This window comes from Pogoniulus pusillus, chromosome 2 (genome assembly GCF_015220805.1).
Source record: "Pogoniulus pusillus isolate bPogPus1 chromosome 2, bPogPus1.pri, whole genome shotgun sequence".
Taxonomy (NCBI): Eukaryota; Metazoa; Chordata; class Aves; order Piciformes; family Lybiidae; genus Pogoniulus; species Pogoniulus pusillus.
In genome coordinates this window covers 21978694-21991128 of record NC_087265.1, presented here as the reverse complement: position 1 = coordinate 21991128, position 12435 = coordinate 21978694, and the positions used below count along the sequence as shown (strand labels likewise).

Below are 12435 nucleotides of genomic sequence, written 5' to 3'. Positions count from 1 at the left end.
CATTTAGGTAAGGTTTGGCTTACTGCCAACCTGATTGGTCACTTTAGATGGCCAAACAAGCCACAAATCTCGGCTCAGAGTCTATAAAGAGGGTTACAAAGGAGCACCACATGTTCAGAGTCTTCAGAGGTCCAGACTTAGCTGTTCAAGCCCAGCTCTCTGATCCACATAGCAGCCCTGACCTGCTTGCAAGACCTAGACATAGGATCAGGCCCTCACTTGCATACTCACTGAGGCTCAGCCCTCTTGAATTGATCTCAAGGCGCAGTTAAGCTGTCTGAGCAACCTTCGGAAGCAGAGCACATGCACACCTGCAATTGATACATATATGGGAAGCCGAGAGCCCCCTGCCTAAGCTTAGAGCTATCTTGCATTTATCTAGGGAGCTCAAGTCTCCCTGCAGGCCGGCCCACCCTGCATGCCCGCTGCTCTGTAGCCTGAGGAATCAGGATCGGCAGACCTTCCAGATTTTCTGCAAACCCACGAACACAGCCTGCAAGCTGTGAGAAGACCGTGCCAGAAGCTGCACAGACAAATCCTACTCCTGCACCTGGAAATCCTGCCAGCTGATCATCCCTGGACATGCAGCATCCAGAAGAAGCAGCAGCACCGAGGCAGAGACCACTTTCACTCCAGGAGAGAAGGTCAGAGAAATCCTGTTTACCCCAGAGACTGGGAACACTTATCATTCACCTGCAAGCTGCGACAGATTCCAGCCTCACCAAGACCCGAACACTGGGCACACGGTGACACAATCCCAGGAGGGTGATTACTGATTAATACTTAAGAGCAACATATCTAAGTAAGCTTTAATTCCTTTGCAATATAAGTTACCTCTGTCTTAAGAGCACACACAATTTCAGCCCCTACTGGGCAGACAGCATAGTTGTTAAGAGGCATTAAGCCTAAGGGAATCTTTCTCTCTGTCTACAGTTGATAATTTGATAATTAACAATCCAATCCCTGTAAATATATCATATCCCAACTGTTTTCATAACCATGCAATAGAACTTGATTACATAGTGGTTGGGGGTGGTACAAATTTGTAAATATTAATTTTAATAAATACTTTTTATAAAAAAATTAATACTGCCTCAAATTAATTTCTCACCTTCCCCTAATAAGGAAGGAATAGAAATCCCCCTCCACAACAGTAACTGACCACATTCCTGTCCAGTTCTAACAATACCTAAAATCCTAAGAATTTGTCACAGAGGGTTGGTGATGCTGTTTTTTTCTGGGGAGGAAGAAACCCTATTTTGTAACACTTCTGTCCAGTTCACAGGTTTCTATGACATTGTGAAGTATTCAGAAAAGAAACACACAGTTAAAAAACAAACCAACAACCAGAAGAAACTTACTATAGGAGAATCATAGAAACATAGAATCAACCAGGTTGGAAGAGACCTCCAAGATCATCCAGTCCAACCTATCACCCAGCCCTATCCAGTCAACCAGACCACGACACTACAACAAAAGCCTCCACATGAAGGTTTAGAGGAGGAAACATCCACAAAGTTGGTCCCCTGGAATAATCAGCAGTTTTTACCCTTGGCAACATTATTCTTCTCCACACAGACAATGAACCTAAGAAGGATAGAAGTGTCTTTCTTTTTGCTGTTTAGCCTGGAGAAGAGGAGGCTCAGGGGTTATCTTATTACTGTCTACAACTACCTGAAGGGACATTGTAGCCAGGTGGGGGGTGGCCTCTTCTCCCAGGCAACCAGCAATAGAACAAAGGGACACAGTCTCAAGTTGTGCCAGGGTGGGTACAGGCTGGATATTAGGAAGAAGTTCTTCACAGAGAGAGTGATTTCCCATTGGAATGGGCTGCCCAGGGAGGTGGTGGAGGCACCGTCCCTGGAGGTCTTCAAGAAAAGATAGGATGAGGCACTTGGTGCCATGGTCTAGTTGACTGGATAGGGCTGGGTGATAGGTTGGACTGGATGATCTTGGAGGTCTCTTCCAACCTGGTTGATTCTATGATTCTACAGCAGACTGCAGACCTAAGATAGTGTTATGTCTTTGTCCATCACATCAATGCTGGCTCTTTAAAACAGGACTTCCACTGATAAAAAAGGTAAGAGTATTTCCTCCTTGCTTTTACACAGACTGGTCTGCTGTTGGCCTCTGTCCTTTCAATGCCTCTCCTCTAACTTACGAAACCTCTACTCCTCCTTCTCCAATATTATGAACTTTCTGTTGCCTCAAAACCACATGAAACCAGCAGTAACAGTACAATTGCACAAGGAAGATAGGCAAGGACTCAAAGTGTAATCCAGTAGGATTATCTAACTTTACTAAATAAACGCATCATATGAATGCTGAAAGCATCAAATGGAAGTAGATTTTTTTAGGTAAATTAGAGATGCAATACTAAATATTTCCAAAGTAATTTCCTGGTGTTTTCCTGGGTATTTTGTGACTCAAAACCTGGTTATTTTATCTTCTAAATAGAAACCTCTGTTGGAGCCTGATAGGGTAATATAGTGTGACTTCCTTAGTTTTAACCTGCCATGATGGAGCAAGAGCTGGCAGCTTACATACAACCTTTACTGCTGGAATCAGTTCCCACACAAAAAGCTCAGGATAATATTTCCCCCAGTCATTATATTTTTTAAATGACTAGGTTTGTTTGGTTGGTTGGTTTTTTACACGCTCTTAAAAAGCAATATGGACACCCTGAAAGCTTCTCTGGAGGAACTAGTTGTTAAATGAAGGCAGCTGAGATTCTGGCAAAGCAAATCTTTGCCACAAGCTGACATGACTTACTCTCATTTCTAACAGTTTGTAGTTATTAATGCCTTTAGATTTTTCAACGAGTGCTATTTGACTATCATTACATAAACACTTGTGACTCTTTACTTCAGAGTCTTAATCTAAACTCTTCCTTGACGTCTAAAATCCATCAAGATAGCTACATATGTTATTAGGTACAACTCACCAAGTTCAGGTCAGTGTTCTGCAAGCCAGGGTATTTAAATTCTGTAGCACTCATTCAATTACAAAGAAACTGTGAAGGAAAGCTGCTCTACTGAACAAAGCCATCCATAAAAATGCTAGAAGGGCCACTAGTAAACATAATAGAAATTATCAGTAACAGAAATTAAGATGAGAGCAGGATAATGAAATACTAATTTCCAAATGCTGATTAAGATTGTTTAGCATTGGTACTTCTCTCTTTTCTACTATATTCGTTTCCTGCTATAGTAATGTCAAAATGCTCAGGAAATTTTTCTGAAATTTCTCTTCCTCCAAAGCAACTTCTATGCTGTGATAAGGATGTTCCAGTTAATATATTATTTTAAACACAAGGAGATTGCTCGTGACATTCTCTCGTTCCCACAGATTTCATGCTAGGAAAAAGTTGGAGAGCTCCCACATTCTTATTACGTATACTTTAAACCTTCATTACCCTTTGCCAATCCCTATTCTTCCTGTTCAACAACAACACAACCCCATAACTAGAACTGAAGCATGATATCCACAGACATATGCAACAAGCCTTCATAAGCCAACCCCCCCCAAATTCATAGGGATGTGTAACTGATGTGACCTCAAACCCAATTACACAGTATAGCAAGGCATTGCAAGGATATCACTGGAACTATCCAATCTTTCTGCCTGAGCCCAAATTCTGTTGCTTCATTCCAGATGTATATTAAAACCAGTGAATGTCTTAAAGGTTTTAGGAGAAGCTAAAACCACTGAAGGGTGTAGGGGCAGTCCTTAACTGAGTGCAGATATTGACTCTGCTATGACTGGGAAAGAACAGAAGACCCTAGTTAAACAAAAATGTTTTCCATCCTGCCTTCCTCAGCATGCACCTATAGAAACCTACGTAACCTATGAAAACACAACCCAACACAAGTATAGTTATCTAGACATAGCCATTAATGGATGACACTTTTAGTCATATGGTTTAGCTGTAGATAGTCCTGTGAGGAGCTTAAAGTTGGCTTTGGTGATCCTTATGAGATCATTTCAGCCTGAGATATTCTTTGATGTATGTGAAAAAAATATGTTGTATTCTTTCAAAGAAGGATCTCTTAATCTTTAAACAAAATTATAACAATTCTGAACTACACCAATGGCAGTATGAATTTATGAATGTATCAAATAGACCTTAACTGTTGTATAAATCACTTGCTCAGATGTCTTTAGGCTTTTTTTTTTTATCCCAGACACTGCTGTTTGAAGGCTGCATAGAAGTGCTGCTCTGTATCCCTTCCAGTCAGTGTTTTTATTTGAATTACTCTGTTTGATCCTGTTTACCAAGTAATGGCCCAAAAGAGATCCAAAGGTTTCTTTGTGAAAATGTTTACAGCGTGAAGTAATTTTCTCAACTGGCTGGGTTTTAAAAGTTTTTTTTGTTATTCCTTCACTGACACATGCTAATTTTACAAAGAACAGCATTTCCACAGTTCAGACTTTTCTCAAGGTCAGAACATGGCAATGGGAATGGGAGAATGGGTTAACCAAAATGCATTGGGACTTGTTTTTTCAGAGCTTACCACTCAAGCATTCTTCTACTGGCCCCAACAGAGTCTGGCAGTTGAGTATATTCTATGAAACTCACAGGTTTTACATCCACTTTTAGAAATGGGAATGTTCAAACATAAATATGCTCTCATTCAGTTATGAATAAATTTTTGTCAAGCTTCAAAATGTGATTTTAAAAATATGAAATAATTCATTTTCAGGTGATTGTGCCACACCAGCAGCTCCAAGCAGGATGGGATAGGACCAGGTGGCCAGGAAAGGGAGCTGTTTCTGCCAGCATAAACACAGTGCTGCTGCAGCCACTGCATCAGAACTTGTGTCCTAACTCTGGGTTCACTATTGGTCAATGACTTGAGTAAAACTGATGAACCAAATACAAACTCTCTATGGAAATGTCAGCAGCACTGTGGTCTCCAGATTTTCTCCTCATTTTTTTTCAGCCCTAATGCAAAGAACTAAAGTATCCCCAAAGCGTTTTTCTTTTCACTGGCAATGATTTCAGTCTGGGTGAAAATGAAACTTCAGATGGGAAGTTGATGCCAAATATCAACTTTTTCTCTCACAGGATGACTCTGATGCATTTACTATTTCAAAAACATTCAGGTAGATTTAAGGCAGCTTTAGGAAAAAATAGCATGGCTCTATATTTTCAAAACAAAATAAACCACTAGACATTTCAAAGCCTTTACCAGGTCAACCTAAGTCACCACAGTTCAGAATATTTCCTCTTAAATATAAACTTTCACATGCCAGAAGTCAAAAGTGCAAGATCTGGAATATTTCACCCTTGGAATATTAGACAATACATTTTATACTGTACTAAATTATGAAACCTACTAATCTGTCCTGTAGCAAAAGCCAAGAATAAGCAGCAGCCAAAACCAATCTTTTGAATTCTAGGGCTATGAAGCTTGTCTCCTTTGTTTTTAATTAGCCACAGATACTTCCCATCTTTACAATTGTTTTTTTTTTTTTTTTCATCTGTTTCTTTACTAAAATGGCATTTTAGCAGCAAATGTTTAAACTTGGGCTCACTCAGAGCATGCTAACCATAAAGGAGTTCGTGAGACTCCATACAGTTAAAAAACAGGAGTAGTTAAAATTAGTATCAACAGGACAGAATGAAGTTACCATATATAAATACACACACACACACACACATCTCCTTGAGACCAGTACAGACACAGGTCTTTACTTCCAAGGGTCTATAGTAAGTAGAGTGAAGAGCAGCAAAGGCTTGTGAATGACTTCTAATGGCAGAAAAGAATGACTGCACATACTCAAAGGAAAGATTAAAATCAAACAATGTCAAAGGTTTTGTTTTTACATATATAACCAGAGTCTTTACACAGCTCTCCTCTTTACAGACTAGCTGCAGAAATCATCTTAAGGCAGGCAGCCATAAAGCAGGCAGGGTGACAAATGTTTTTTCTGTCTTCTACCTACATCTCCTTGTAGTGAAGAGATACAGCAAAATACTGCTACAGTCAATATTATCTTACATTAACTTCATTTTCTGCCACCCTAACATTTATGTTGACAAGTTAAGGAAAGTATCACGCATCAATGTATTGAAGTCTTCTAAATGGGAATTCCCTTCAGTTTCATTCATGTCCTACCACACCCACGAGAATATCGACATCAGCAGAACTGTGACACAGAGCAAAGGAGTGAAGAAACATTTGTTTTGCTAGAGGTGCTGCCAGGTTAAAAATTAATTACAGGACAATGGCAATTAATTAATTAGCTTAACAAAATAAGGAGTGAGAGCATTTGAACAGGAAGCAAACTGCTACCAAGTGACCACGCTAACCTCTCAGGTATTTCCTTGTGCATTACTCTGATTTGAGAGCATACACGGAGAACACAGAACAAGTGGCACCAGTACAAATGTAAGTCTCAAACTTTTCCTGTGTACATACCTCCAGGCAGCACTGATGACTGAACAGCTAAAGCCATATTCAATCAGCTAGAATTTATTTATGTGGTAATCTTTACCACATATCTTTGACAATCTGCATTTTCTTTTCAAAGAATAATCTCTTTTTTTTCATTAGGACAATCCTTAACTCTGACTATGAAGAGTATCTAAGAGGAAATCTTTACACAGCATCACAGAATTGTCAGGGCTGGAAGGCACTTCAAGAATCATCCAGTTCCAAACACCCTGTCATGGGCAGGGACACCTTGAACTAGATCAGGCTGCCCAGAGCCACTGGGCACTAACAGAAGGAATTCATTTGTAACCCTTTGACCATTTTGGTAAAACTTCTTTCACCTGAAATTGTATACACCAGTGCTTACCTGAACGTAAGAAACTTTGCAAATTTATCCATCAACAGTCTCCTGCAAAGTGTGAATTCTTTTTTGGAAGCACCAGAGATCAGCAACAGCTAATGAGTGGACATGGCCAGGTCTACCTGACCCTAAGTTTTGGTCGATGTCCTATTACATTTTCATACTGTCAACAAAAAAGTGACTCTCTGACCCTGAGAGCTTATGCTGCTAGGAAAAAACGTTACAAGTTTGAAATATCGAAAGCTGTTGGTGGGTTATCTAACAATTCAGCTGGCGTGCAGTCTGCAAGCCACATACACATTTAATGGTCAAGCACCACACTATTTCATATCATCTGAAGGAGAGCTCCAAGGATGACCACTACTGGGATTCTGGACTTCTTGCATAACTGCATTGCGTCTGACAGTCATTTCACAACGCATCCCATCTGTTTCACAGAGCTCTAGAGAACACTACAGTAAAGTGAAATGTATTGTTGTACATTATCACATAAAATCGTCTCCTTTGTGAGGCATAGATTTTATAGACACAACCATCTGCAATTTGTAGGAAGCAGTGTGAATATTTCCATGAATTCAGTTAAAGATCATACGCTCAGGGTGTGGCCGTGGGAAAGACTAGTGTATCTTACACACGGTCCCCAAAGTCCAATTAGTGCTCCTTTAATTACAAACAGACTTTTCCATATCCTTTTGCAGTATTCCACCCTGACTTACCTGAATGTAAACCAAAATTAAATATTAATGATGAACATTAAAGTATTCACTATGAATATTAAAAACATTACATAAATTGGATGCAAAAATCACTGCCTTGATAAACTCAAGTCTCACTTGGACAAGATACTTCATGAAGATGAAGTATTACATACCAAATGCAATAAAACATTACAAGCATTGCAGCTACATCAAAAGGCGTGAGAATCAAGTATAGCTATTCATGCCATAAATTACATATAAATGGTTTTGATATTTCATTTACTCATGTAAGGATGTTATCTTCCCCCGCCAAACTCCCCCAAATGTAAAAATAGTAGAAAGGCAGAAAGATGTGATGGAAAAATCTCAGTTAGAGCTCATCAAAATTTCAAGCAACTGAAAATTTCCACTGTAAGCATGGAAAGTATTAGGTGGCTTTACTATAGGTGTTCATATTTTCTGCACACTCACATCCTGCATTTACTTTCCTGGAGGAAAAAGCCTCTAACCACTTCCCTCCCAAAAAGCCACCAAAACAAAGCCACCACCATCAAACCAATCCCCTCCCCACCCCCCGAGAAAAAAATAACAAACACAAAACCAAACCAAACCAAACATCCAAACCTAAACTCAACAAAAACAACCAAACAAAAAACAACCATCAACAAAGCATAGAATTTTCAAACTGATTTCACACATTGAAATACCCTTTATGAATCTAAAATGCATGGAATTTGATGGGAAGTTTTCATTGGAATAATGTCTACCAAAATTAAGTTAAAATACATTCTATTGAGTTGGCAGTTCTAGAAAGAAGCAGGCTGTAGTACTCCTAACTCACTAGCTTTGCTAGCTGACTTTAATAGCTAAGCTTGGCTGCCAAACTATCAGGAATTAGCCTCAGACTGACGTATTGATAGTCACTATAAAAAATACCCTTCACATGCATTTTTTTATCCTTTCCTGCCACTTATAACTTACTAAGACACCTTATAAGGCTCCTCCATTTCATGTACATGCATTTTGTTCACAGTCTGGACTTGCATCCCTCAAGTGTTATACTCTCAAAGCTGTATTTGTGTGTGCAAAACTTCAGATTCATCTTGCTGAGAAATTTTGTTCATAGCTGTTTGCTTGGCAGGGATTTGGTTGGCAGGGAGAGAGAAAATTTTCCAAGCAATGGGAAAAACAATATAAAACTTTCATCATCAATAGCCTTGACATTGCTGGAGCCAGCGGAAACAACATCACCCAACTGATTCCATGTGAGGGAACCATGCAGAAACAAACAAGCAAACAAAAAACCTCCTGCATTTATTTCTACCAAGCTAACTTATGCCAAGCTTCCTTTGGTGAAATCCAGGTTTCTCCCACACTGACTTCCTCCTGCTGTTGACAGAGCAGGATATTTGCTGAAACATAGCAGGTAATGAATGTGATATTCTGAATTAATCAGCTTCTATGGTGGAAAGAGAATTCTGTTCTCTCCTGAAGCTCTAAGAACAGCTATTGTAATGTTTTTTCCCAAGGGAACTACCAAGTGATTTGCTGGTGAGACAAACAAATGGGCCAAGAGAAGATATAAAATACCTACTAATCCTTAACTGGATGCAAGCCTTGGCAGCAAATTAATTCCACAACAGGTTTGTGTCTTGATGAAGCTGTAAATAATTTTATAGAAGCAAAAATGTTTGGCTATTACTACAGGTCTGTACCAGCCACAGAATAGGTGACTTCACAAGCTAACTTCTCATTGCCCTAACATCTCCGGGTTTCTCAAAACAAAATTACAGGAATAAACCTTGGTAGGTTTCCTCCCTGCTCCAGCGAATATTCTCCTTTATCAGAAGAGTATTAGAAAACAACAACAGCATACAACTGCTCAATGATGAGTACACAAATAAAAACAAACCCCATCTTTATTCTTCACTTTCTTTTCCAACATCCCAAATCTTTACTTTTAAACTGACATCATTCCAAAACCAGTGGCAATGTAATGAGGGTACTAATAATAATTAGGATAACATATAACATTTTATAAACTAAAGTACTTTTTGCTTTGTCTAAGCAAAATATAAAATGGATTAGATATAGACACTGGAAAAGGAGGACACTGACAACTTTAGCTGTTGTCTTCCAGGTATGAATTCAGCAACACGTTGACGTGTTGTTATCATCTCACACACATCACTTGCAACAACCAAACTAGAGTAGATCTATTTCCATGCTATTGCTATCAGATAACTTCTAACTGTGAAGTCCTTATCAATCAGGCTGCCTCATTACACTTCTTTATAAGGCTGCAGAGAAGAAAAACAAACTATTTCTGAGTGTTTTTAAGGAATACAGAACTTGAAATCTGAGGTGGCTATCACCTCAGCTCCACTTGGCTTATCATCTGAGGGTCAGGCACTACAGGCAGAATTACTCTAAACCAGCTGTTTAAAATCAGACTATCAAACTGATGGGAAATTCACACTAATTCAAGTAATGGAGCCAAATTAGTTACTGAAGTTATATAGTGCTACCAAATGCCGAATAACTACAGTGCAAAGAAAATGAGTTTGCATCTAAAATTAAGAGACAACTGAAAAAAAATCCTCCAATGTAGTTTTTCCTTTAAAGTCAATGAGAAGCATGAAGAAAGAACATTAAGGGAAGATGTAAGATAATTAAAAATACTGATCCTGAATCAATTAGTTAAGAGTCAGTTGTCATCTTCAGTAAGGGTTTTGTGAAAGAATTTTTAAGCAACGTCTGGTCCTTTGCACCTAAGATACATGAAGTAGCCTCTTCCTGTACAGTGAAGTGAAAGTGTTATCATTACCTGAAGTGACTTCCTGCACCCAGCAGGATTTCTTTCTAATCTTTATTCCAAGCACTCACACTACAGACTGAACGTCACATAGTAGCACTGTGGACATCATTTTTCTCAGCCACTTTAATAACCACAGAATCACAGACTCACAGAAAGTTAGAGGCTGGAAGGGACCTTATGCGGTGGAGGGGCAGCAGCCCCAAAACTGAGGCCTCTACATGCCTGGACATGTCTTTCTGCCAGGACCCACGAGGCAGTAAACAGGTCGTGTAACACACACACGCCCAGCCCGTGTGCCCCTGGGGTCCGCCCAGGTAATCCCCTATTGGGAGGGTCCAGGCAAACAGCTACTGCCTATTAAGGTAAGGTTTGGCTTACTGCCAGCCTGATTGGTCACTTTAGATGTCCAAATGAGCCATGAATCTCAGCTCAGAGCCTATAAAGAGGGGTGCATAGCAGCACCACATGGTCAGATTGTTCAGAAGGTCAGAGCATTTAGAGCGTTCAGGCTCAGCCCTCATCCACAGCAGCACCCTGCTGCCCTGACCTGCTTGCATGGCCTAGATACAGGATCAGGCCTTACTCACTTGCAAGCATTACTGAGGCACAGACCTCTTGCATTGATCTCAAGGCACAGTTAAGATGTCTGTGTACCCTTTGAGAAGCAGAGCGCATGCACGCCTACACTTCATACATATATGGGGAGCTGAGAGACCCCTGCTTAAGCTTAAGAGCAGCTGTACATACTGGCTTGCTATCTTGATTTATCTACGGAGCTTAAATCTCCCTGAAGCACGGCATATACTGCTTATCAGCTGTTCTGTAAGTCTGGAAAGATCCAGAGCCAGCAGACCTTCAGATAGTCTGCAAACCTGCAAACACAGCCTGCTAGCTGTGAGACTGTGTTAGAAGCTGCATAGACAGATCCCTCTCCTGCATCAGGAAAACCTGCCAGCTGATCATCCCTGGACTCGCACAGCATCCAGAAGCTGCAGCACCAAGGCAGAGACCTCATCAGGAGAGAAGGTTAGAGAAAACCCTATTTACCCCAGAGACTGGAAACACTCATTCCCCTGCAAGCCAGGACAGATTCCAGCCTTTACCAAGACCCCAAATATGGGGCACGCCCTGTGACGATCCCGGGAGGGTGAGTAATAATTAATACTTGAGAGCAACACACCTAGGCAAGCTTTATCTCCTTTGTAATATAAGTTACCTCTGTCTGAAGAACACACACAGTTTCAGCCCTTGCTGGGCAAACAGTATAGTTGTTAAGAGGCATTAAGCCTAAGGGAATCTTTCTCTCTGTCTATAGTTGTTGATAATTTGATATTTCCATTTAATAATCAATCCCTGTAAATATATCCCAAGCTGTTTTCATAACCTTGCAATACGAACCTAAATTACATAGTGGTTGGGGGTGGTACAAATTTGTAAATATTAATTTTAATAAAAAAATTTATAAAAAATCAATACTGCCTCAAATTAATTTCTCACCTCCCCCTAACAGAGGAGGAATAAGAGAAACCCTTCCACGACACCTTAAAAGCTCATCCAGTCCAACCCCATGCAGAGCAGTATCACCTATCATACAGGACCACATCCAGGCAGGTCCTGAATACCTGCAGAGAGGGAGACTCCACAACCCCCCTGGGCAGCCTCTTCCAGGCTTCTGTTACACTCACAGGGAAACAGTTCCCCCTCATGTTTCCATGGAGCTTTCTGTGCCTCAACTTCCACCCACTGCCCATTGTCCTGTCATTGGGCATCACCAAGCAGAGCCTGGCTCCATCCTCCTGGCACTCACCCTTTACATATTTATAAACATAGATGATGTTACCTCTCAGTCTCCTCTAAGCTAAAGAGCCCCAGCTCCCCCAGGCTCTCTTCATAAGGACGCGCAGGATGTGCCCAAAGAACCTTTGCTTTGTGTATTTCTTGCAATTTGCAACTGCTAACTCAAGACTACCTACTTTGTAGGTAACAGTCTAATTAAACACTACTGCTACAGCAGCTACCTGCAGGCATTAATAAAAGTGGCTTAAAATGCTCCATTTTAACAGTCTGACAATCAGTCACAGTAACTGCCATGATTCCTTCATTACTCCCATGAATCTC

At 40.4% G+C, this 12435-nt stretch overlaps 1 protein-coding gene across 3 annotated transcripts in view; it reads right to left on the bottom strand.

Moving 5' to 3' along the window:
* Positions 1-12435, bottom strand: part of CALCRL (calcitonin receptor like receptor) — an 85768-nt gene that overhangs the window by 50315 nt on the left and 23018 nt on the right. The window lies entirely within an intron of this gene.